General features: G+C 38.8%; 1 pseudogene; it reads left to right on the top strand.

Annotated features, from left to right (window-relative positions):
• The first annotated feature begins 17911 nt into the window (after nt 1-17911).
• On the top strand, nt 17912-19053 carry LOC103611003 (annotated as a pseudogene).
• Nucleotides 19054-24061: the final 5008 nt, after the last annotated feature.

The raw sequence follows: 24061 nt of genomic DNA, 5'->3' as shown, positions 1-24061 counted from the left end.
CAAGACTTTAACCATCCTTAAATATATTTGCTGAAGCCTCCATGGGTTCCAGACTTGCTGACGGCAGGTGTTGTGGCAGAAAGTAAAACCTCTGCACATAGGTTTCTGTCTTAGCACGTCCCGGAATCTCTCACTCCATGCTGTCACTAGAAACTATCTCACCCCTCAAGCCTGGCCCATCAGTACTGTTCTCTCTCCACTTTAGAACCTGCCAGGGCCACAGAAAGAGTTGCTGATGCCTGATTTAGATAGGAAAACCCACATAATGCCAGGCTGAATAACAACGCACTTCTGAAGGGAGCTAATCATTGTCACATGAGCTGGGGCATGGCTGGCATTGGCAGCTTCTCCCTCTGCTCTTTCTTCAGAATACAGTCTGACTCCAGGAACTTCATGTAACTTCACTAAATGTTCCTTTGTAATTAATCATACATGACTCTGAAAAGGCTTTGGGTGGCACCAGATGCCTCTCAGCCAACAACACTTAGAAGCTCAAGTTTAAGAACTAAGCAGTACCATATTGTTTCTTAGTTATTTCTGTGATTAGATTTTAGACCTTCAACTACAAAAATTATGTCATGTCAGAGGCTTCTATAAGCATATCTTATTAGATATAGCCCCCAAATCATGATGCATGAGAGACCGAATTATTGAAGTTTAACATATTCCAGTCTGAATGATAGTTTTATGGGCAACTCTTGATGTGACTTTACTTAATTCACAATGAACTGATTTAACATACACATAAATTGTGTTCACACAATTGAACAAAATTTATTAATAAATGGGCAAATTGACCCCAGCTATAGACTCAATTTCAGGATCCTTGTGGTGGTGAATGAAGAGCAGATGCTGATATCATATTCAGATTAATATAACCTTGTCAGAGTATATTGAGATAGTGTGCAAAATTCCCTCCTCACACTTGATTCCAACAAGGAAAACCTAAGTATCCTTGTCCTGCCACCTGTCTGTATCCTTCCTTCTTTTGCTCCTTTTTTCCTTTCTTTTTCTTTTCATTAAAGAACAAAAAACAGTCGTCGATACATTTATAATAGGAAGAATCACAGGTAATCTCATATTGCAAAATAGTTTTATAAAGTAATGGATATTTTTTATGTGTGTGTGTGTGTGTGTTTATTAAACGTAGATGTTACATAACTAAAAGGAGTAACTTTTTTGGAAGGGCTCGGGAATGTAGAGAAGTAAACTTTGTGTCTTCATTTCCAGTATTTTGTGACTAGGTCACGACTTCAGTCAAGTATCTTCTTGACGTCCCATCCTCAGTGAAAAATGACCTAGTTCCATGGTTCAACTAATAGGCTTGGAAGTATCTGACTGACTTCATAAGAATTATCTAGGGCGTTTTAGGAATACAAATTACTGGGCTTTGCTTTCAGAGATTTGGATTCAGTAGGTCTAGGTGGGGTTCCTTACAACAAGCAAATGGAGGGGACACACTTGGGTGCGAGGGGGGAGAGGGAGGAGGGAGGGAGGTTTCGGTGATGGGACATAATAATCAACTACATTGTATATTGACAAAATAAAAATAATTAAAAAAATAAATAAATAAAAATAAAGGGAAAGAAAATCACTCTAGGTAATGCTAATATACAGTCAGATTTGGGAATCATTGAAGAGTATTAAAATAATCCCAATTACTAGGAATAAATAGAGGTTGACTGAGATAGCAATGTATTCTTTTATTTGTAGCTATTTTGAAAAGTTAAATACTCTGGGCTTCATTCAATTATTTCTTTTACAAGTTTTAATTGTAGCTTTGGTTTCCAATTTATGGTCTGCTTTCCGAGCATGAGTCTTCAAATTTATTAGGGACAGAAGTCAACATTAATAAGCATGAGGGATGAATATTGCTCACTATAGGGCTATTAAGCATCCGAGATACGGTACCATTTTCTTAGTTACTCCCAGAACTGTGCAGTATATCACACTTGCTGATCCTCACCACCGAGGTATAAATTATTAACTTCAGGACACAGAAGCAAACGTCACAGTGACAGCCTTACTTCTGAGTGCTTTGGTTTTTATGTTATGAAGACACCAACTTAATACTTAGTCTCACTATGTACTTTTCACATTGAACTGTACATTTGCCTAAAAGTGATTTCCTAGCAATACCTTATAACAACTTTTCAAGCAATAATTTAAGCCATGGTGATGATGCCATATGAAACTTGCACTTCTGTGCACTTCCTAGAACTTTTGAGGAAACAGAGACATGTTTTATATAAGCAATAATATAGCTGGTATGGACTTTTTAAAGATATTTACTGTTCTATAGCAAAATGAGCAGCAAGTGATGACTCAGATAAAAAATACCTGAGCAAATGGCATGCTTAATCTATCTCAGAAGTTGCTCATTTGTGAACATGCTATAATTAATATACTCCTACCAGATTATTTCTGGTGTATAAAATTAAAAATACCTATCGTAATATGATTTTTAGTCCTCTCAAAGAGATTTGTGTGTTATTTATACTGTTGCCCAAATCTTTGGATCTTTGTAGTATTTAATAGTAAGGAGTAAGTTAAAGATGGATAAATGAGGGCCGGCCCGGTGGCGCACTGGATAGTGCGCCGCTTGGGAAGCGCGGCGGCGCTCCCGCCCGAGGGTTCGGATCCCACATGCAGACCGGTTCCCGCTCACTGGCTGAGCGAGGCGCGGGAGCAACACCGAGGGTTGCGATCCCGTTGCCGGTCCCCGGTCCGGTACGGGGGCGACACTGAGGGTTGCGATCCGTTGCCGGACACGGAAAAAAGACACACACACAAAAAAAAGATGGATAAATGAGTAAAAGCAGAACATAGGATGGAAGAGTTGATTGAGAAAGTAGGCTTTGCAAAAATGTGGGTCTTGTGACAAACTACTAATTCAAATGTTGGTTCGATAAGGCCTTGGAAGATCAAAGATTAAAATAAAAAGAGCTCATGACCACTGTTTTCTATGACAGCTACAGAAATGGTTAGTAAGCATAATAGTATTTTGGCTATAGAATATGATTGCCTGAAATCATCTGTAGTATAATTAATAAATGTCTGAAAATTATTATGTATAATATTGAAAGAACATTAAAGTTTGTAAATTTCAAAATGAATAATTCAAATTTTTAGTCTTCTGTAAATATAATTTCAATCAAATGTGGCATAGTCAATAATAATCAGTACTTTAATAGTTAGATTTACTCCTCCATCATTTAGAGTATTGTATTAGGATTACAGTTAAAAGCAACTGGTAAACTTATGTTACACTGAGTAATATCTAAACATCAGATTATTATCCAGTACATATGCTTCGGATCCATTCCTAGGCATCTAAATGAGATTACAGCTCCTATTGTTGCCTCGCTAGGTAAACTCTCCTCTAATTATGGATCTGGATACAATTAAAATGTTAGGCGGGCTTGCTACTATTTTATCTGTACCTTCCCTTAACAAAACTTAACTTACCATCTGCCTGCTCAGAATTTGGAAAATTCGCTTATCGAAATCAAACAGGATTGTTAATTCACTGAGAAAGTTTTGACAGTTAACCTTTTGTATGTCATTGGATACTTAAACCCTTAATAAGTATGCTTTTGAGTATTAACAAATAATGGAAAATGCTTAACTTGAATCTATGAAATTACACTGAATTTATTATCCCAGTTAATCTGTCTAATTGCTGATTGGGTTATTCTTAATATTAGACTTAAGTACTATTGCTCATTAATAGAAGCAAAAAAGAGAAGAAAAACTAAGTGGCAAGCCTAAGCAATAGCTTGTTTTTGATTATTTTAAAACATATTTTTGAAATGAAGGAATCAGTTTACATTCAGTCTTCCTCTGTGGCCTTTTCACATTTGGAGACAAAGAAGAGATTTTATTAAATGTATGTAGTCTATTAAATGTCGTTAAATCAAAATGGGACAGGAAAATAATAATTGGGGTAAAATAAGATATGTGCAAAATTGTTTCTTTGCACCACCTCAGTTTCTAAAGACAATCCTTTGCATTTTGCTGCCTTGCAGTAAAAATACATCAGACTCAGGACAAAGGGACAGAAGGAGGGGCTGGGTTGGGCAGGAGCTTTAGATGAGCAAAGAGATTTAATTTTTTTTTGTCAGAAAGGTATAGAGATTCTTAAAGGAGAGACAGTTTCCATAATAGACACCTCTGATTAAATGAAAACCAAATGATTAATTTGACTGGTAGTCACTCATATTAAAAAAGAAAAGAGAAAAAATTGACTAGTAGTCATTCATATTAAAAAGAAAAGAGGAAAAAATATGCCCTTCACAAGCCATTTTCAGTTTTCTTAGGTAGTGCCAACCTCTCAGCAACTGCACATCTCAGTGAAACTGAGATTAGAAGCTCACAGAGCTATAAATAGAAACTCTCTGAGGGTGGCAGATAGAACTAGTCCTGGTTACAAAGATGAAGGTAAATGAAAGTGTTAGAACATCTGGATTGAAGGAACAAGGAAGGCCAGATACCAGCTGTACCATAAGTGACAGAAAAGCCTGCTAAAATTAGCAGAGAACAGACTATCAGTGTGCAAGGGATATTAAAACAAAACATTTTTCCTTCCTTTCATAACATGCCTGGCTGAGCTAACATTCAGTGAGAATACAATTTTATTTTATGCATCATTTTTTGTTGTTGTTATTCTGACATTATAGAAATTATATCTTTCCCTAGTTGAGAAATTTAATCACAAATAGTAGGAAATATTTATTTTGTGTCCTGAAATATGTAAAATCATTTTGCGGCTATACTATATCACATATTCTTCTTCACACTCTTCTCAAATCGGGCTTTGGTTGCTAGCAAAACAAGTTTTCAACTTCAGAGTACAAAGAAGCCTTTGTAACCTCAGGCCTATTCATTTCTTGGGGGATGAGCCAGACAGTTCGAGCCGGGGAGGAAATCACCCCACGGCATTTGTTGGTGTTCTGTGGAAGAGATGATGTGCTCTAGTTTTCTAAAATTATAAGCAGTTAGATAATCTCTTATCATAATTCAAGGATTTTTTCATTAGCTGGTGAATATAACTGGTTAATTCATGCAGTGTTTGTTTCTAACAGAAATTTTAAAAGGAAGAAACAAACCTGAATAATTTTTAATCAGAATTATCAGTTAGAAAAATAATTTAGGACAAAGATTTACTGTCCTAAAAAAGTCACCTTACTTATATTCAAACCTCAGAGTGTTCAAGGCTTATGAAGGTTTTCTAAGTATATCAAGTTCTTCAGCAATCAGAAAGAGAATTAATTTTGTTGCTGGATTCATTAAGATTTTATCCTCTGCTGATAACACCTAATTATGAATGACATTTAAATGATTTTTTTCATTTAATGTAGAAGATTCTCATTTGATGTAGAAAATGTCATAAATAAGACACATTTACAAATAATAGCATTGAGTCATGATTTACAACTTTGGCAAAATTCTTTTACTTAAAATAATAAACTTTTTTAATAACATAAGGGTTAAGAATTCAGGCTAGTTCACATTAGGATACAGAGCAAAGCATCTCAAACTTTTCAGAATAAAATCTAAGCCAAAGACAATTAATGTTCAAATCATTCGAACAACAAATACAAATATTTCTATATCACCTCTGGCTAACAAGAAACTATGCATGTCCATACCCAATGAAACTTCAATTTCTAGAACAATTCTACTTTCATTGCCTCCCAGTCAGCATTCCTTTCTGGTCAATATCATTAATTTTAAAGACTAGTAAAGGAATGTGACTTTCCTCTGAGACTGGAGTGATCTGGACCAATACATTTGTGTATAGCTACTTGAAAGGTTCCTCCTTTTTTTGGGGGGGGGCACTTTAAGTTAAAATCTCCATAAAGTGAAGCAAAATATTGAAGTAGCTAGTTGATTTATCAACAGTATGAAACACTACTTTTGAATTTTATTGGGATAAAGTACCACATTGAAACAAAGCCTAACCTTGGCTTGGACCCTCACATAAACTGCTTTCAAATTCTTTGACTAAGAAGTAAAGGACTGTATAATTATCTATAGTAATACAGAGGGATTTTTAGAAAAACTCTTTAATTTTACCTCTCATGTAAAGATAATTATTAGTGGACGGCAGCCAAAATTATTATTTCAATCTTTTTAATTTGTTTCAAACGTATCACCAGGCACTTGTAAAATCCATCCCTTTCATGTGTTATATAAACGTTGTGTAACACATTTTAAACCCTTAGGTATTAGGTCTACATGTGCAAATGTCACAGAATAGTGATGAGCACATTACATAGGTACTTACCACTCTGATTCATCTAATTTGTATTTGCTCATACAGTTCTTTATTTACCAAATTATTTTGTATTTGTTGTTACCAAAATTTGCTTTCCTATACTATCAGAAAATTGCTGAAAAAGAGAAGGTAGGTTAATGTGCTGTCTTGATAATATTCACAGTCAAAGGGCATGCTTTACTCTTTTTCTTTAGATGTAATAATTCATTTGACTCACATGATAAATGTGAGTATTAATAGCAGCAGTTAGTCTTATTCTCAACCCTACAACAGAGGAAGCTTTTGGTCATTTACTGATTACACCAAAGCCTCACTCACTAACGCTGCACTTTCTGAATCTTCCATGACAACTGCACAAAAAGTCTAGAAACATGGGCCTCTACCAACTGGAAATAAATACCTCGATAGGCACAAACTATCCAAACACACTCAAGAAGAAATAGAAATATGAATATACCTATAACAAGTAAAGAGATTAAATTAATTTTAACAAAGTTCCTATAAGGAAAAGCCTAGTGTCAAATAACTGGTAAATTGTATCAAATATAATAAATTAATACCAATTTTTTACAACTCCTTTTCTTTACAAAATATGGATCATAAAGGAACCCTCCTGAATTTATTTTATGAGACTCATATTACCTTGAAATCAGAGCCAGGCTATAAATCATCATGTGTAATGAATAATATGAATAAACATCCCAGATGAATTTAGACATGGAAATTCTCAAATACCTAAAAGGAAGAGCTAGAGCTATAAAAGTCCTAAAAAATGGAGTAAATTTTTGTGATCTTAGATTAGATAATGATGTATTACATATGATACCAAACAATTGAACTTACAGAAACAGAGAGAAGGATGGTGGTTGCCAGAGGCTAGGGGTGGGGGAAATAAGGAGATGACAGTCAAAGGATACGAAGCTTCAGACAAAAGAAAAAAAATTTAGATCAATTTCCCAGCATGTTGAATATAGCTAATAATTGAGTTGTGTACATCTGAATGTCACTGAGAGTAAATCTGAAATGATATCAAATTCTTAATATTTGAAGTGATGGATAAGTTAATTATCTTAATTGAATCTTTCCACATTGTATTAAGAAAATCATAATATCACTTTGTACACCATCATCAGATACAACTATAATTTGTCAATATATAATAAAAATGGAAAAAATGTTTTTTTAAATGATGAATTGTTGTTTCTCAAATTTAAAACCTTTTATTCTTTAAATAACACCATGAAAAAAGGCAAGTCACTGGGAGAAAATATTTCAAATTACATATCTAAATAGGACTAGTATCCAGAATATATAAAGAACTCCTGCAAATCACTGATAAAAATACAATTGACTTCTTCCTATCTTAGACACTCTCTACTTTTCAACCACTCTGGAAACCCGGAAATCTATCCTTTGTGTGAGGTGCTGAAGCAGGTGCACCTGGCACTGGTATCTCCTCCAAGGCCATGGGTATCATGACCTCATCAGCAAAATCTTGGAAGACATCAACAGGAAGGCCTTTTGCTTGGTGCAGGAAAACAACCACTGAAAAATCATGTTCCATGACATGCAGATGGCTTTGCTCTGGTTCTACCTGGGTAGGTGGCCGAGTACACCTTTCAGAGGTCAGTACTGAGGACACCACTACCAAGAGAGAAGTACATTTGGTGCCCCAGTCCCAAAGGCTCATTTAGCCACCTTGCCTTTCAGCAAAGGAGCTGTGAACAGCAGCGTAGGTGTAGTCAAGGTGACTATAACATTATCAATCCATCAAGAAGATAGAACAATTGTAAAGATATACACATCTACCAACAGAATTCCAAAATATTTAAAACAAAAATGGACAAAATTGAAAAGGAAAGTTGACATTAATATAATAATACTTGGAGACCATCTCACTTTAAAGAATAAATGAATAACTAGACAGTAGGTAATAAGGAAATAGAGGACTTGAACAATATCATAAAAGTATTAGACTTAACAGATGTATACAGAACACTTCACCCCAAAACAGCAGAATGCATTTTCTCAAGTGTGCAAAGAGCATTCTACAGAAAAGAGCATATGTTTGGTAACGATAAAAGCCTCAGTAAAGTTAAATAGAATTCATCATACTAAGTACTTTCTCTGACCAGATCATTCCAAAAATGTATCATCTCAGTGTTGGGTTCTTCTGATTGTCTCTTCACAATCTTAGTCAAGATTTACCTTCTTTTTTGTTTTTTTCTTTTTGGTGTAACAAGTGGTTTTCAGTTGCATCCTTAGCAACTTAGATTATTATGCTATGAAATTCTGGCTTTTATTTAAACTTTGTATTTTAGCAGGCATTCAACCTTTTTATATTCACAACCCTCCTTAGTCTGCATTTGCAGGTTGTGGTTCAAATGTCAGTTAAGTATTTTTTAAATAAAGCTTTTACACTGCTATCCTGCTCTGTCCTCTTTGTGTTCTACCCAAAGCCAATGTGAACACTGGGTAGTATTTCCTTGTATTGTTAAGTTATTAAATCTTTGGATGTCGATTATGGTTGTTGTTATAAGTGGGTTGCCAAAGCCTTGGGAAGCCCCTTTACCCTCCATGGTTTTTCAGGGATCAGCCCACACAGCAGTTTTCACAGGTTGGAGTCCCTTGCCATCAGTTCTAGGCTGGTATTGCACACTGGAAGATCTACACTTCTGATGCCTTGAGAGGAACACTGCCATTGTGTATAAACTAGGCATTGCTTTAGTAGGGACTCCCTGTGGTGGCTCCACCCCTGCACCAAGTCTCTGCTTGAGCCCCCAGATTGTTCACAACATACTTTAAAATCAAGGTTCAGGAATCCATGCCCCCACCCCACAGCTTTTGCATTCTTCACACCTGCAGAATTAGCACCATGTGGATGCTGCAAAGATTTATAACTTGCCCCTTCTGGAGCAGAGAGTTGAGTCACACTTGGGGTCACGTGAGTCACAGCGAGTGTGGCCGAAGAGCGCTGCCCAGAATGCAGGGAGCAAAGACTCAGTGTGGCTGTGGGCAGTGGCCCATTTCCTTTAGTCGTTCTATACTCCCAGACCTCTAAGCCTGTAATAAATGGGAAAGCCTTGAAGATTTTTGAAATAACTTTGGGATCTTTCTTCCCTTTTCCTTATAAATAGTCTCTGTCTTTCTGCTGTGGATGCTAATCTCTTTATCAAAAGGTAGTTTGTTCATACCACTGCATGCTTTTATTTCCCCCTTTGTGTAGCCAGGCTGCAAATTACTCAAATCTGCCTGCTCTGCTCCTATTTTCATTATAAATACTATCTTTAAATAACTTCTCTCTTCTCTAGCACCTTACTATTAGCAGTTAAACACAGCAAGGCAGCAGCCTGAATGCTTTGCTGCTTAGATTTTTTTTTTTTTTTTGGTCATTCAAATTCTGCCTTTCATGAAGTCATTGGGTATGGACACTGTTTAGCCTCACTGTTTGCTACTTTAAAACAAGAATGGCCATTACTCCAATTTCCAATATTTTGTTCCTCATTTCTGTCTGAGGCCTCATCAAAATGGCGTTTACTGTTTATATTTCTATCAACATTCTGGTCATGGCCATTAAAAAAATTTTTTGTTTTTGTTTTTGTTTTTTTTTAATGTAATTTTATTAATATCATTTTTCACATTCCAGGATGTTGTTGCAGAGCAGTTGGGAGGGAGGGGGAGAGGGGAAAGGGGAAGGAAATGAGGTGGAAGAAAGAGGAAGGAGGAGGGTGGGAGTGAGGCCTGTGGCACCCCCCTCATTCCCACAGGGGAGACCGGGGCTTCCAGCAGTGGCTTGGTCATTGCTGGGCTGAGTGCAGATGTCAGGGTGGTGTGACAAAAGCCCTCACCCCCCACCATCCCAGCTCAGGAACCCAGGGCCCTTCTTGCTGTGGCTCAGTGGTCATCACTTGGGCTGGCTGCTGGTGTTGGGGGAGCATGGCCAAGGCACTCGGCCCCCCACTGCTCTGGCTTGGGAGGCCTGGGCACTTTCTGTGGTCACTCCGTGGTCACCACTGGGCTGAGTGTGAGTATCATAGGCGTGTGGCCCCCCACTCCAGCTTGGGAGAGCCCAGGTCTCATCCTGCGGCAGCTTTGTGGTCATCGCTGGGCTTGCTGTGTGTGTTGGGGGGCATGGCTGAGGCCTGGGATGCTTCCTGTGGTGGCTTGCTGTTTGCAGTTGGGCTTCCTGCATCTGTCAGGGGGTCGTCAAAAGGCCTGAGGCTCCCCACTGCCCCAGCTTGGGAAAGCCTGGGGTGCATCTTGCCACAGCTTTGTGGTCATTGCTGGGCTTGCTGCATGTGTTGGGGGGGGGGTTATGGCAGAAACCCTCGTCCTCCACCTTTAGGATTGGTTGTGGGTGTCAGGGGTCATTGCTCATGTCCCTGGCCCCCTCCCCTTTCTGGCTTGGTAGTCCAGGGGACTTCTGGTCCTTCGAGGTGTTGTAAACGTTCTTTGGTGAAATGAGACCTTTACTAGTTAATATGAAACTTTGTCCCTGGTTGTGGGTACTTTGTTTTTTCTTTCAGTTCTGTGTTGGATTATTTGCTGTTCCCACCACTTAAACTCTGTGCTGGAACTAATTTGTTGTCCTTTGCTTACTTCTGAAATGGGATAACTTCTGGTGGGGACCAGCACTTGAGCTCTGTGGTTGAGCTAAATTGCTGCTTTGCTGCTGATCCCCTTGGGAAGGTTTTTTGTGCAGCACAGGTTTGAATGGTTGACTTTATAGACACGCTTCTGGCTCTTGAGAGATCCAGCACACCTGGGTGATGTAGAAACTCTGGTCTAGGCCCAAGTGTTCTCATCAATCTGCATCCCATGCAATTCTATATTCCAGACCAGTCTCCAATGAGTGGTCCTATGCTGACTGGAGTGGTCCCAGTGTTCTCCTGGTGGGCCTGTCTCCCTCTCTGCCCAGGTTGCAAAAACTTCTCATGGGACAGACCATGTGCCAGTCCCTTGCCATGACTCACCAGCCTCCGAGTGGCTCCATTTTTTCAAGTGTTGTAGCTCTTCACACCTATGTGGGTCCACGGGAACCCTATTAGGTGTATTGCTGGTCTGGGGTCAACCAAGGCCCTCTTCTCCCCTGCTGCCCCCAAGCAACTTCATCCAAAGGGCACAGCTGCAGCTTTTGCCTGCTCCTGCTCTGAGTACTCAGCAGCTCCAGCCTGGAAGTGGCTGGGGCTCAAAACAGTCAGAGTGATATTTTCTTTCTGTCATCATGGGTTCTCCCACCTTCATGCACTCCATAGGTCTTTCCTCCTCTTCCCCTGAGCTCTAGCATCCCCAGCTTGGCTGTTGTTGCTTTTTTATAGTTGTAAATTGGTTGATTTGTGGGATAGACTGATGCTGGGGACCATCTATTCTGCCATCTTGTCCAGAAGTTTGATCATGGCCACTTTAAGAAATCTCTAAGGAGTTCCAGCCTTTCCTTAGTTTTCTATTCTTCTGAGCCCTCACCAGAATCACCCTTAAACATTTTCATTGTGACAATGCAGGCTTTTTCTGGCCTGCTCATTCAAATTCTTTCAGCCTCTGCCCATTACACAGTTCAAAAGCTGCCTCTGCACTTTCAGGTATTTGTTATAGGAACAGCCCTTCTCAGTACCAATTTTCTATCTTAGTCCATTTTCTGTTGCGATGACAGAATACTCCAGACTGGGTAATTTATATATAAAAAAAATTTATTTAGCTCACGGTTTTGGGGGCCAGTAATTCCAAGATCAAGGGGCTGGCATCTGGTGAGGACCTTCTTGCTGCATTGTAACATGCAGAAGGCACCACACATCAAAAAGCCAGAGAGAGTTTGTGTTTGTAACAAAGCAATTTCCATGATAATGAACTCACGTTTGTGATAGCAAGATTAATTATTTAATGAAGGTAAAGCCTTTATTAAGTCATTAATCCATTTATGAGGGATTAATCCATTCATAGGAAAAGAGAGATTAAGTTTCCAACTCATAAACTTTGGGGGACATATTCAAACCGTACCAATCATTCAGAGTAATTTTTTTCCTCCAACGTTAAAATAACCTCTAGTTCCTACTTCATTTGTTTTCTCTCAATTGCCTTTAAAAATGTGTCTTTAAACATGTTATTAAGTGTTCACAGTTGTTATTTGTACTATGGTTAATCCAATTCAAGCTACTCTGCTGTTGCAAGAAATAGAACTTGCTATTTTATGTAGTATGATCCAGTAAGCATTTAAAACTCTAGTGAATTTATAATAAAGGAATAGAAAAAAGCAAGACTGAATCCAGAAATATAAGTAAATTAGATGTCTTTTCATGGGAATCTTTCAATACACGTATGTAGTGGATTGAATTATGTCTCCCAAAACTCACTAAAGCTTGAACTGTGTCCCCAAAGTTTTATGTATTAGAAACTTTGCCCCTGCTGTGACTGTTAAGAGGGTGGGAAATCCTATTATGGTAATTAAAAGGTGGAGCCTTGAAGAGGTGATTGGATTGCAGGACCCTGCAGTAGTGAATGGATTGATAATGGTGGTCAGAGGCACGGTTCTGAGAGCTTTAAAAAGTGAGAGAATCTGTCTCTCTTTCTGTTCTCTCTGCTTCCACCATCTTGCACTGTGAGACCCCTGAGTCACTGTTGCCACCACCAGATGGACTTTGGACTTCCCAGCCTCAGAAAGTGTAAGCAATAAATTTCATTTTTCTTTATAAATCACCCAGTTTCAAGTATTTTGTATAAGCAACAGAAATGGACTAATACAACTTATTAGATATCTCCTGAAACCTAAGTTACCATGAAGACAGCCTGTGAGAATTTCCTTCTTTAATACTCCTGAGCCATGATAAAAATCCCTAGGTTTTGAACTAAATTTTTATCTAAATATTCGGCTCATATTCATTATCTGTAGTTTATCTTCTTGTCTCCTGTCATATTTATACCTGTTTATTCCATTCAACATGTTGCCTTTTTAGGCTTTTTCTTTTTTTTTTTTTTTTTTGTCTTTTTCCGTGTCCGGCAACGGATCGCAACCCTCAGTGTCGCCCCCGTACCGGACCGGGGACGGCAACGGGATCGCAACCCTCGGCGCTGCTCCCGCGCCTCGCTCAGCCAGTGAGCGGGAACCGGTCTGTATGTGGGATCCGAACCCTCGGGCGGGAGCGCCGCCGCGCTTCCCAAGCGGCGCACTATCCAGTGCGCCACCGGGCCAGCCCAGGCTTTTTCTTTTATAGACTATTTTAAATGATGTGAGGTGCTATTTTTCCATGATGCTGAATCTACTTTTTACCTGTACCACACATGGCCTGAAGGACTGTCCTGCCACTTTCTTCTGCATGTGTTTCTAAATCAAGGTACTATGTGCAGTGACACAGGAACACACTCACACAGGTGTGAAGCTCAGGGTTGCAAGTGTGACCTTATGTAACGGCCTCATCTGTTTGAAAAAAAAAGTATGCAAATTGGAAAGAAATTATGTTGTCCCTGTTGGCAGACATCATGATCTTATATAAAGAAGCCCCTAACTAAGACACACAAAAAGACTCTTAGAATTGACAAATTCAATAAAGTTGCAAGACAAAATCTACAGAAAAAAAAAATGGGATACGAAAAAAAGTCAGCATTACCCACCACTCAGAGTTTTCATGTAAATAAACAGAGAAGAAAAAGGGATTTTTAAAAATAATATAAACTGCAAAGAAAATATAAGGAGAGTGTATCTACAAAGTAGATTGAACCAAAATCCCTTTTTGGCCCAAATATTTCTAATAAATGAAGGAAAGAGATTTTCAATGAGAACAAATACATCATAGATCTAAATAATTATTAACATGGCATCATCAATCCAAAAATTAAGTGAAATACAATATAACTAAGGCATTTATAAAGTGAATATAGAACAAGGAAAGCAACAGAGCCAGCCACCCGGGGTCCTGAGACAGGAGCCAAGGGCCCTGTCACAAAAACATCTTCAAAAGTACTGATTTGCCATGTGTTTCTCTGGGGTGTGGGACTTATCTGCTCATGTCCTTTACCAAATTTCTGCTTAGATTTTTCTAATTCATTTTTAAGAGTTCTTTTTCCATTAAGGATGTTAATCATTGTGTGTTAAATTTGTTCCTTATCAATTAACTTTAAATTTAATTTGTGATATTTCCCTTCATTTCTATGTTGAGAAAATAATTTTTATCTAAACATTAAATAAAAAATAAGTAACAGATATTCTTCAAATAAAGAACTCATCCATTAGTTTACCAAAACATAAATAAAAAATAAAGTGAATATACAAGGCATATAACGAGGCAAGAAATAATTTATAAATTACAAGTGAGACACTTAGCATGCTCTCTCATGAATATAAACAGATCGAGTAGACTAATGATGAGATAGAAAAATTAGAAAACCTGAATTATATGATTAAAACAAAATCCTACTTATTAAAACATAATCCTACTGTATCTTTTGTCAAATGAGAAAATCCACAGAGAAAAAATTTCCTTGGGTTAAAGTTGAAGAGGGATTTACAGGTAGTGAATTGGCTTAACTGAAAGTCTTAGATTTCTACATGCTTTCTAGTGACATGATCAAAAGAACATGGCCTTTTAGATTTTAGGAGGTGTAAGACAGCAGTAAACTAGACATTGGACACAAAAAGGTGTGAAAATTAGGACCGAGATTCTCACGTGTCAGGACCACCTATGTGAAAATTTACAGAAAAAAAAAGACAGACCTTCACTCCTGAGCAAACATTTTCCAGAGTTAGCTGTAGCCAGAAGCGTGGGCAGATGTCAGATTCACAGCAGCGTCCTGGAGAGCTTCTTTCCACCTGACAATCCAGACTGAGATGACTCATGTGAGTTTCCCACTGGTTGTTCAGAAATTCAAAGTTTCTTTTTGTTTTTTGTCTTCTTCCTGTGATTTACGTTATAAAAAGCTATATAATCCACTAATGTCCCCTTGCAAAACTTTCAGTCAATGATTACATAATGTGGCATTAATTTCCATGACTTGAACTCAACCAATGTATTTAAATTATATTCTGTTGTTTCAAAGAACCAAGCATCTATAGAAGGCAAGGCTGAGAAATCAAGAGAATGTGGCAGTAGAGTATTGTAGTAAAAATATGAGCACATGGACTGTAAATTGGTCAGGATGCTTCTTCCCTAAGTAACTTTTTAAAAATGACATGTGTAGGATTTGTATTTCCAAGATAAGACACAAAAAGAAAATAAAAATATTTCACTGAATGCCTCGAGAGAGTAAATATCTGCTTTTGTATTATAATTTTTTAATACATAAAATTTGTGTCTTACCTGTAACATTGGCATTTCTGAAAACCAAGATAAGGTATTTTTGTGTGTGATGTCTGAATTACAAATCAAATCGAATTCACAAATGTTACATGGTGCCTTTACATGTGACAAATTTCAGTCAAATAATCACGTCAGTTTAGATTAAAATAGGTCCAATTAATTTGAATATATTACTTGCCATCTACATCAGCTTTTGTATTCTATCTTGAGAAGGTTAAACTCCACTTGCTTGAAAACCTTATGTAATGGCCTCATCTGTTTGAAAAAAAAAAAGTATGCAAATTGGGAAGAAATTATGTTGTCCCTGTTGGCAGACATCATGATCTTATATAAAGAAACCCGTAATTAAGACACACAAAAAGACTCTTAGAATTGACAAATTCAACAAAGTTGCAAGACAAAATTTACAGAAAAAAATTAGCTTTCTATATACTAACAACCACCTATTGAAAAATAAATTAATTAATCTTTTTTATAATAGCTACAAACAATAAATTATTTAGAAATAAATTAAACCAAGGAGGTTAAAGATCTGTACACTGAAAACTGTATAACACAGACAAAACAAATTGAAGATGACACAAATAAGTGGAAAAATATACTGTGCTTATGAGCTGGAAAAGTATTGTTAAAATGCCCATACTACCCAAACAATCTACAGATTCAATGCAACTTCTCTCAAAATTCCAAAGACATTTTTCAGAGAAATAGGGAAAAATAATTAAAAATCACAAAGTCACTGAATATCCAAAGCAATCTTTTTTTTTTTTTCCTTTTTGTCTTTTTTTACTGACCGGTAACGGGATCGCAACCCTCAGTGTCACGCCCGTACCGGGGACCGGCAATGGGATCGCAACCCTTGGTGTTGCGCCCGCTCTGCGCTCAGCCAGTGAGCGGGAACCGGTCTCCACATGGGATCCGAACCCTCGGCGGGAGCGCCGCCACACTCCCAAGTGGTGCACTCTCCAGTGCGCCACCAGGCCGGCCCCCAAAGCAATCTTAAGGGGGAAAAAAAAAAAAAAGCTGGAGGCATCACAAAATATAACGCTATCAAAATATACTACAAAGCTCTAGTAATTAAAACAGCATGGTACTGGAATAAAAGCAAATTCATACACCAATTGAACAGAAGAGAGAGCCCAGAGATAAACCCATGCTTATATGATTAATGTTTAAGTATACTGTCTGGTGGCATTTAAGTACATTACATTAAGGGCAAATATCACCACCATGTATCTCGAGAACTTTTTCATCTCCCCAAACTTAAATGTCATACCATTTAGACACTATTTATCCTCTACCACCACCCTAACCCTTGGCAACTAATATTCAAATCTCTGACTCCATGAATGTGGCTGCTCTGTGTACCTCATCTGAGTGGAATTATACAGCATTTGCCCTTTTGTGACAGCTTGATAAACTTAGCATAATGTGCTCAAGGTTTATCCATGTAGTAGCTCCTATCAGAATTTCTTTCTTTTTTTTAAGTTAAGTGATATTTCATTGCAGGTACAAGGGGCATTTATAAAGCTCATTGAAAGATTCATATTATCTTATAACTCCATTTTCCCATAGACTTTTAAAGTACGCCTGTGTAAAGCACACTATGTTTATTCATTCAACTGTTAGGTTTCTTCACATTTTGGCTATTGTGATTAATGCTGCTATTAACATTCTTGAATAGAGAAATGTGCAAAGATCCTCCTTTGCAATGGCATGTAACAATAGAAATAGCAAAAAAAAAAAGAGCAGTAATCTTGATCATAATGATGCTACCACTGATTACAATAGAATCAAAAAAGGAAAAGGAAATGCTAGATTCAAGCACAGGCTCTCCCAGAGTGCTTGACTAGGATCGAGATGGTTCCTTTCAGCTGATGGGCCCACGTAAGTAGATCGATATAATGAATATATAGAAAACGTCATGATCAGTGGCGTAGTCTGGAAGGATGGAAAGGAACCTTAGGATAGTCATGGTGTTCTCCACTTGAAGGGCCCTACAGAAACCGTAGCGTTCCGCTAGGAAATTCTCTCTCCAAGAGCAGTGTATGCAAAATTATCTTCCACATAATACTTCATGAAACTCACATTCCTTGACTCACTTGCTGTTTCTCCCAGAGCAGTGTCAAGGCCGCTGGGCTCCCTGAAAAGGTGTGGGGACATTTCTGTCTTCATTTGGAAAGCGAGTGTGTTGCAACAATGTTTTCCATCGCTACAAACAGTCAAACGTCCTTGGTCAATGAGCATTCTTGAAAGTCCTCAGAAACCACAGGTGCAGGGGCCCAAACAAGCGCACACGCTCCCCACTTTCCAGTGCCCCTTCTCTCTTGCTGCAGAGAGAGGACAAATGTACGCCCATCCCCCAAACCAGTTCCACTGCCTGCTTATCAAGAGAAGAGCCCGATCAGACCGCGCAATCTTCTGCTGTTCCGGACCTCCCCATCCGCGGTGTGCTAGACTTAGTCCGGTGGTGAACGTGAGATGCTCTAGGGATGGGAGAGACCACTACATGAGATCCCTCCTCCAATCCCACTGCTTAGATTTGATGCATGGGTGGGTGTTGCGCCTGCTGAGCGGGCTGGTTGGTGCCGGGAGCTATAAAAGGGCAGAGCAGAGGGCAAAGCCTGCCCTTGAAAGACTGGCTCCAAGCGGGAAGCCTCATCTTGGAGCTTGAGGTCCAAGCAGGGAAGCCTTGTGATCCTGGCTCCTGGAGACAGGGAGGCTGCTTCACACCCCTGGCGGGGGGAGGGGGGGATCTCAAGTGCATGTCTTTCCCACACTTGAAGCAAAGTGGTGCAATGTGGCTGGTGCTCAAGGCCACTGGAGTTGCCTCCCTGAGAACTCATCACCACGTTCTAAGGCTGACCTTGAGCTGCCCGATGAATTGGCTCCTGGGGCCACAGAGCTGGCTCCAGGGAGAAACTTGGTCTAAGTTGGAAGAGACCTCGTGGGGTGGGGGCTGGGCTCTGGAATGTGGGAAACACCTGCTACGTGAATGTGGCACTGCAGCGTCTCACCTACACGCCACCCCTTGCCAACTGTATGCTGTCCCAGGAGCACTCGCAAAGCTGCTGTCCTGAGACACTCTGCATGCTGTGTGTCAGGCAAGCTCACACGACTTGGGACCTCCATTATCCGGGCAATGTGATCCAGCCTTCCCTCATGTTGGCTGCTGGCTTCCACTGAGGCAAGCAGGGAGACGCCCATGAATTCCTCACGATCACCCCGGATGCCGTGCAGAAAACATGTCTTCCTGGACACCAGCAGTGCCAATCTCACCCTGAGGATGCCACCCTGCTCCGTCAAATCTTTGGAGGGTACTGGAGATCTCAAATCCAGTGTCTCCACTGCCAGGACGTTTCAGACACCTTGGACCCTTACCTGGACCTTCCGCTAGATAACAAGCCAACTCACCGTGTGACCTGAGCTTTGGAATGGTCGGTGAAGCCCGAACAGCTGGAGGGAAGACACCTATCACTGCCCCATTAGCAATTACTATAACAGCATAAAACCAAATAAACTTTATGGTAATCTGCCGGAATCTAATCAATAGAAAATGTTAAAAACATATCAAATTTTATGACATTTTAATTTTAAGCAGTCATAAATATTATAAATACTCATATAGTAGTTCCAAATGTAAAAGCACAAAGAAATAGATCACTAAGTCATTGTTAATTAGATCAGATCTGTAATATTTAAGGATAAAATTTCACCTAAGTACATACAATTAGTGAAATTGAGAATATTACTAAAATAAAAAGGTCAACTGCAACTCCATTTCAAACACATCACAAAATTATTAGTCATTTAAAACATGTATAAATTTAATGACTCATCAGAATCATAAAGTGTAACTTTTCCTTTGTAAAAACCTACTGTATTTAGTTATAATTTGCTAATATGTGACTAAAATTGTAAAAAGAATTTTGTAACACTTCATTTAGATACTGCTACCTCCTTTCACCCCCCTCCTGAGTCCTGAGCTCTCACTGTTAATGCAGCTGAGAAACAGACTTTCGCTGAGCTGAGTCTGCGGAGTGAGTCTGTGTGAGATGAGGCCCCTACGACATGGATATAAGGAAGGGATGCCAGCAGCTCATCTCCCTCCAAGACCATAATTATCATGTCACCTGTAGAAGCAGGACAGCCCTGAATCCCCACCATGGCATCCACTGCCTGGGCCCAGGTCTTGAAACAGCGGGAACCTGTCCGCACCCACCTCCAGTCCCAGACCCTGTGGGCCACTGACTGTCCCGGCCCTCCGTGCATTCCTTCTACCAGGCCTTCATGTCATCTGAGAAGGAAAATATAAAGAAACACACTACATTTGGCCAATAGGAAGTGCCCTCCCCCCTTGGAAAGACTTAGTGACCAATTATAGAGGTCTGTGTATATAATATGAAAAAGTTAATCTCAAGTTTTTCCCAAACATTTAAAAGATGTCTTTTGCTACATATAGGTCCTCTAGGTAGAAAGAAGTTGCCAATGTATGATAAGGTAGAGTTACAAAATTACACATCTTGTAAGTGCCCCTTTGTTTAAAAAAAATCATAGAAAAGCAACGTGTTCTGGAAATGACTTTTTGAAATGAAATTGTTAGACCTCCTCTAGAACTGACACCAGAAGCCGCCACATTCATGCTCGTTCAGTGAGTTGAAGGACACGGAGCAGAGACCATAAAGAGGAAGAGAAGGTCCTACGCCACACTGGTCATGCTTAGAAGACGTTTGCATGTCACAGCCCTGTTGTGTGTGGCTTTATTCCTCACTGCTCCAAATGTGGTGGGCAATGCTAAGTGCTTTTTAAAGTGTCCAGTCTTTCTCGATGGTCTGCACGGTGCCACACATGTCAAAAGTAGAGATAATAAAATGATGTCATTTGTAAACATCTTTTTGTTAAAATTCACATAAAATATAATGTTTTGGGGATGGGAATGTCCACATCGCCTGTGAACACTGCACTGGGTGTGCGCTGGTGCAGGGGAGGTGGGAGGGGAGGAAGCCAGGAGCTCTCTGCGCGTGTGCTCACAGTGAGCTGTGGTTAACCCTCGTCTCTCAGGCTCGTGTCTTTGTTTTACTTTGCTGAGAATAAAGTGCATATAATGGACAAACGGGTCCTAATGTACAACACCTGTCTTTCTAGATGTTAAAGAGGTTGCCAGTGTATGCAAATATAGAGTTAGAAAACTAATATATTTTGTACATTTTGTGTTAAAATTCCAAGGAAGGATTTTCTTCTGAAAATTTGAACATTATAGCACACTGGCTTGGTGTGAAAGGGAGAGAAAGAAAGGATCCTAGGACAGAATATTTATATTCTGAAGATACCATGAAATTATAACTGTTATTACAGGTATACAGTTAGTTCAGGACTGCTGTGTATATAGCAGACAAATTAGGTCCTTATTTGAAACACCTTGTCTATCTAGATGTTTGGAAGTGCCTGGTGTGTGTTAAACTTAGAGGCAGTAAAATATCCCTTTGTAATTTTTTTTTTTTTTGCTAAAATTTATAGGAAATACTGTCTTTTGGTAATGTACTTGTTAAAACACCTCTGTAAGCAGTGTAGGACCATCTACACTTACTCAATGGTTTGGAGAAGGTGGGAGAAAAGAAATTGTAAAAGGTAAATGCTTGTGTGTTCATACTTGAACATTTTGTCACCATTTTTCTGTGTCATGTGCATTTTGTTTTGTTGTCTGTATAGTTTATTTGATACACAAGTGTGTCCTAATTTTGCAGCATCTACTGTCAAAGAGGTGGCCAGTGCATAACAAAGCAGTAAGTAATATGAGCACATTTTGTATACTTTGTGATAAAATTCATAGGAAGTCTCATCTTCTGTAAATGGCTTCAGAATATGAATTTCCTCAACCATCTCTAAGCATCACCCGTGTCTGTGCCAGTCCACTGGATTGATGGCAGAGAAGGAAGTGGTGAGGGTGTGGTGCAAAGCCAATGTGGTCACATTAGAAGATACCTCAGAGTATAACTGTTGTTACTGTGTGCAATTTTATTTAACAGTGCTGTGTACATAGTGCACACATTCTTATATAAAATACATGGCCCTTCTGGATCGTCAAGGTGCTCAATGTATTTAAAAGTAGAAGTAATAGAATAACCCTTTTTACAGATAGCTTTTAAAAATGGATAGGGGTTGTCTCTGGGAATAGAATTGTTAAAGCACCTGCGTGAACACTGTCCTCTCTGTACTTGTTCCTTGGGGTGAGGGAGGTGGAAAAGAAAAAATTGCAAAGGATGTTTTGTGAGTACATATTAGAAAATTTCAGCTTAACTATCCCCCCATGTTTTTATTTAACTTTACTGTACTATCTATATACTGTATATATATGGTGAACAACTGAGCTCTAATTTTATAATATCTGTCGTCTATACATACCAAAGAAGTTTCCAATGTATGAGAGAAGTAGAGTTAGTAAACTAACATAGTTTGTACACTTAGTGTTGAAAATAAACAGACAAGCAGTCTCTGGAAAGGACGGCCATTCGTCAAATTTTTGTAGTTAATGATGACCTTACACGAAGTGAGCTTGTAAAATTCAGCAGGATTTCAAATACTTCCTTAAAATAAATTGAGTTTTAGTGTTGTATGTTTTCCAAATTAACTAACACAGACAATTTCTGTATATCAGTTTGGGTGAGGTTCTTTAGTGCTGAGAGAAGAATAATTTCAGATTTGAAAGACATAGCATTCCCTTATTATTAAAAACGCCTTCTAAATTTTGTTAACCTGCTGTTTCCTCTGAAAGATTCAAACTGTAATTTGCTTATTAGAACATATGTTCTGAAAAAATTTAAAAAACCAAAACCCCCCCAAAAAACCATATATTCATAAATGTGAGAAGGAAATTTAAGTTTAAAAAAAAAAAAGAATGAAATTCTGTCATTTGCGGTAACATGGGTGAGCTTAGAGACAATTATGTTAAATAAGCCAGGGCCAGAAAGAGAAATAGCACATGTCCTACTCGTAAGTGGGAGTAAAGAGGACAGGAAGAAAGAAGGGAGGGAGGGAAGGAGGCCACTATGACACGCTGAACTTTCAGAAGGAGGGAACAGGTCTGTGGTTAGTAGAGGTGTGTGCGGGGGTAATGGAGAAATTTGGTGACGGAAACAGAGAAGAATTCGGATTCATAATGGCGAACGTGCTAACAGGACTGATTTATCTGATCATCATGTGCTACAACCAAATACTGACAGTCAACTCCATACCACTGACAGTCAACTCCATACCCCACAAATATGTGTAATTAATTGTTTCAATTAAAAAGCGAATTAAAAAAATAAATTCACAAAACCTTTTTCTGAATTCAGTAGAGATAATGTCTTCCAGTCTCTTTTTCCTTCAGTTGGAAAACAGAGAATAGAATCAGAATAAATTGAAATCAGGAAAGAAAATAATGATGATGATAGTAACACCCATTAGTGGCCTATGAGGGCGTCAGACCCTCAAGAAACACGAGCACTGGAAAACTTCCGCGCCTCTGAGTATTAGAAAATGTTAAGTTTCACTAAGGCATGCATATTAAAATTCTGCATTTTCTGCATTTAGGGAGGATTGCGTCAGAGAGGAGGGACCTTGGCTGATTGTAATCAGCATATATGGGGAACTGAAGACTTATTTCTTAAAATCCCAATTTCCAAATTAAAAATGTTTTTCCAAATACAATACGTGGCACAGTGGGTAAGAATCTCATCTCATTACCGTGATGCACAGGGACATGATGGTAAAGTCATCTGCAATCCCTTACAGAAAAAGAGTGTTGTACTTTGCTGGTATAATTTTGGTTATAATGGTCATAAAAGCATGCTGTCGACCGGACGTTTTTGATTTTTCTAAAAGGTTTACACAGGACATATGATCAAGACTTTCCCGTGTTTTCTGTCTCCATCATCTGCAGTGACACTTACTCTGCCCATGCTTTTCTGCAGGGGAGTTAGGAGTTAAATATTCTGAAATTATAAATATTTTTGTCAGCAGAATCGGGTTTCCAGCAGCACATACACTAAGTTCAGTTGCAAAAGAATAGTAAATTAATTTTGGTTATTCAATGGTATCCAATGCTTATCATTTATATTTCGGCATTTGTACATTTCTTGAAGGTCTTCTCATGTCAGCTTAATCATAATGGGGAAGGTGGTTTCCCTTCCTAAATTTGATGGCTGTTTCTCAAGTTGCTGACAGTTACCACTGAATCAACACCCTCCCCACCTTCTCTCCTGCGATTCCCATAAACACGCTGCTGTGAATGTCCACTCATAGGGCTCACAGTGCTGTTCACAGAATATGGTAAAGTTGACTACACTTTCAGATAAAACCACTTTTACATTGTGTAATTTATTCAACAGTACTGTATACTTAGTGAATGAACTTATTTGTGACATCTAGACTTTCTAAAAGTTTAGAAGTACAGAAAGTATGTTAAAAGTAGAGGTAGTAACACAGTTTGTAGATATCCTTTTGTTAAAATTCACAG

Source organism: Galeopterus variegatus, unplaced genomic scaffold (genome assembly GCF_000696425.1).
Source record: "Galeopterus variegatus unplaced genomic scaffold, G_variegatus-3.0.2 Scaffold12239, whole genome shotgun sequence".
NCBI lineage: Eukaryota > Metazoa > Chordata > Mammalia > Dermoptera > Cynocephalidae > Galeopterus > Galeopterus variegatus.
The sequence above is the reverse complement of the archived record's forward strand: the minus strand, read 5'-3'. Positions and strand labels throughout refer to the sequence as shown.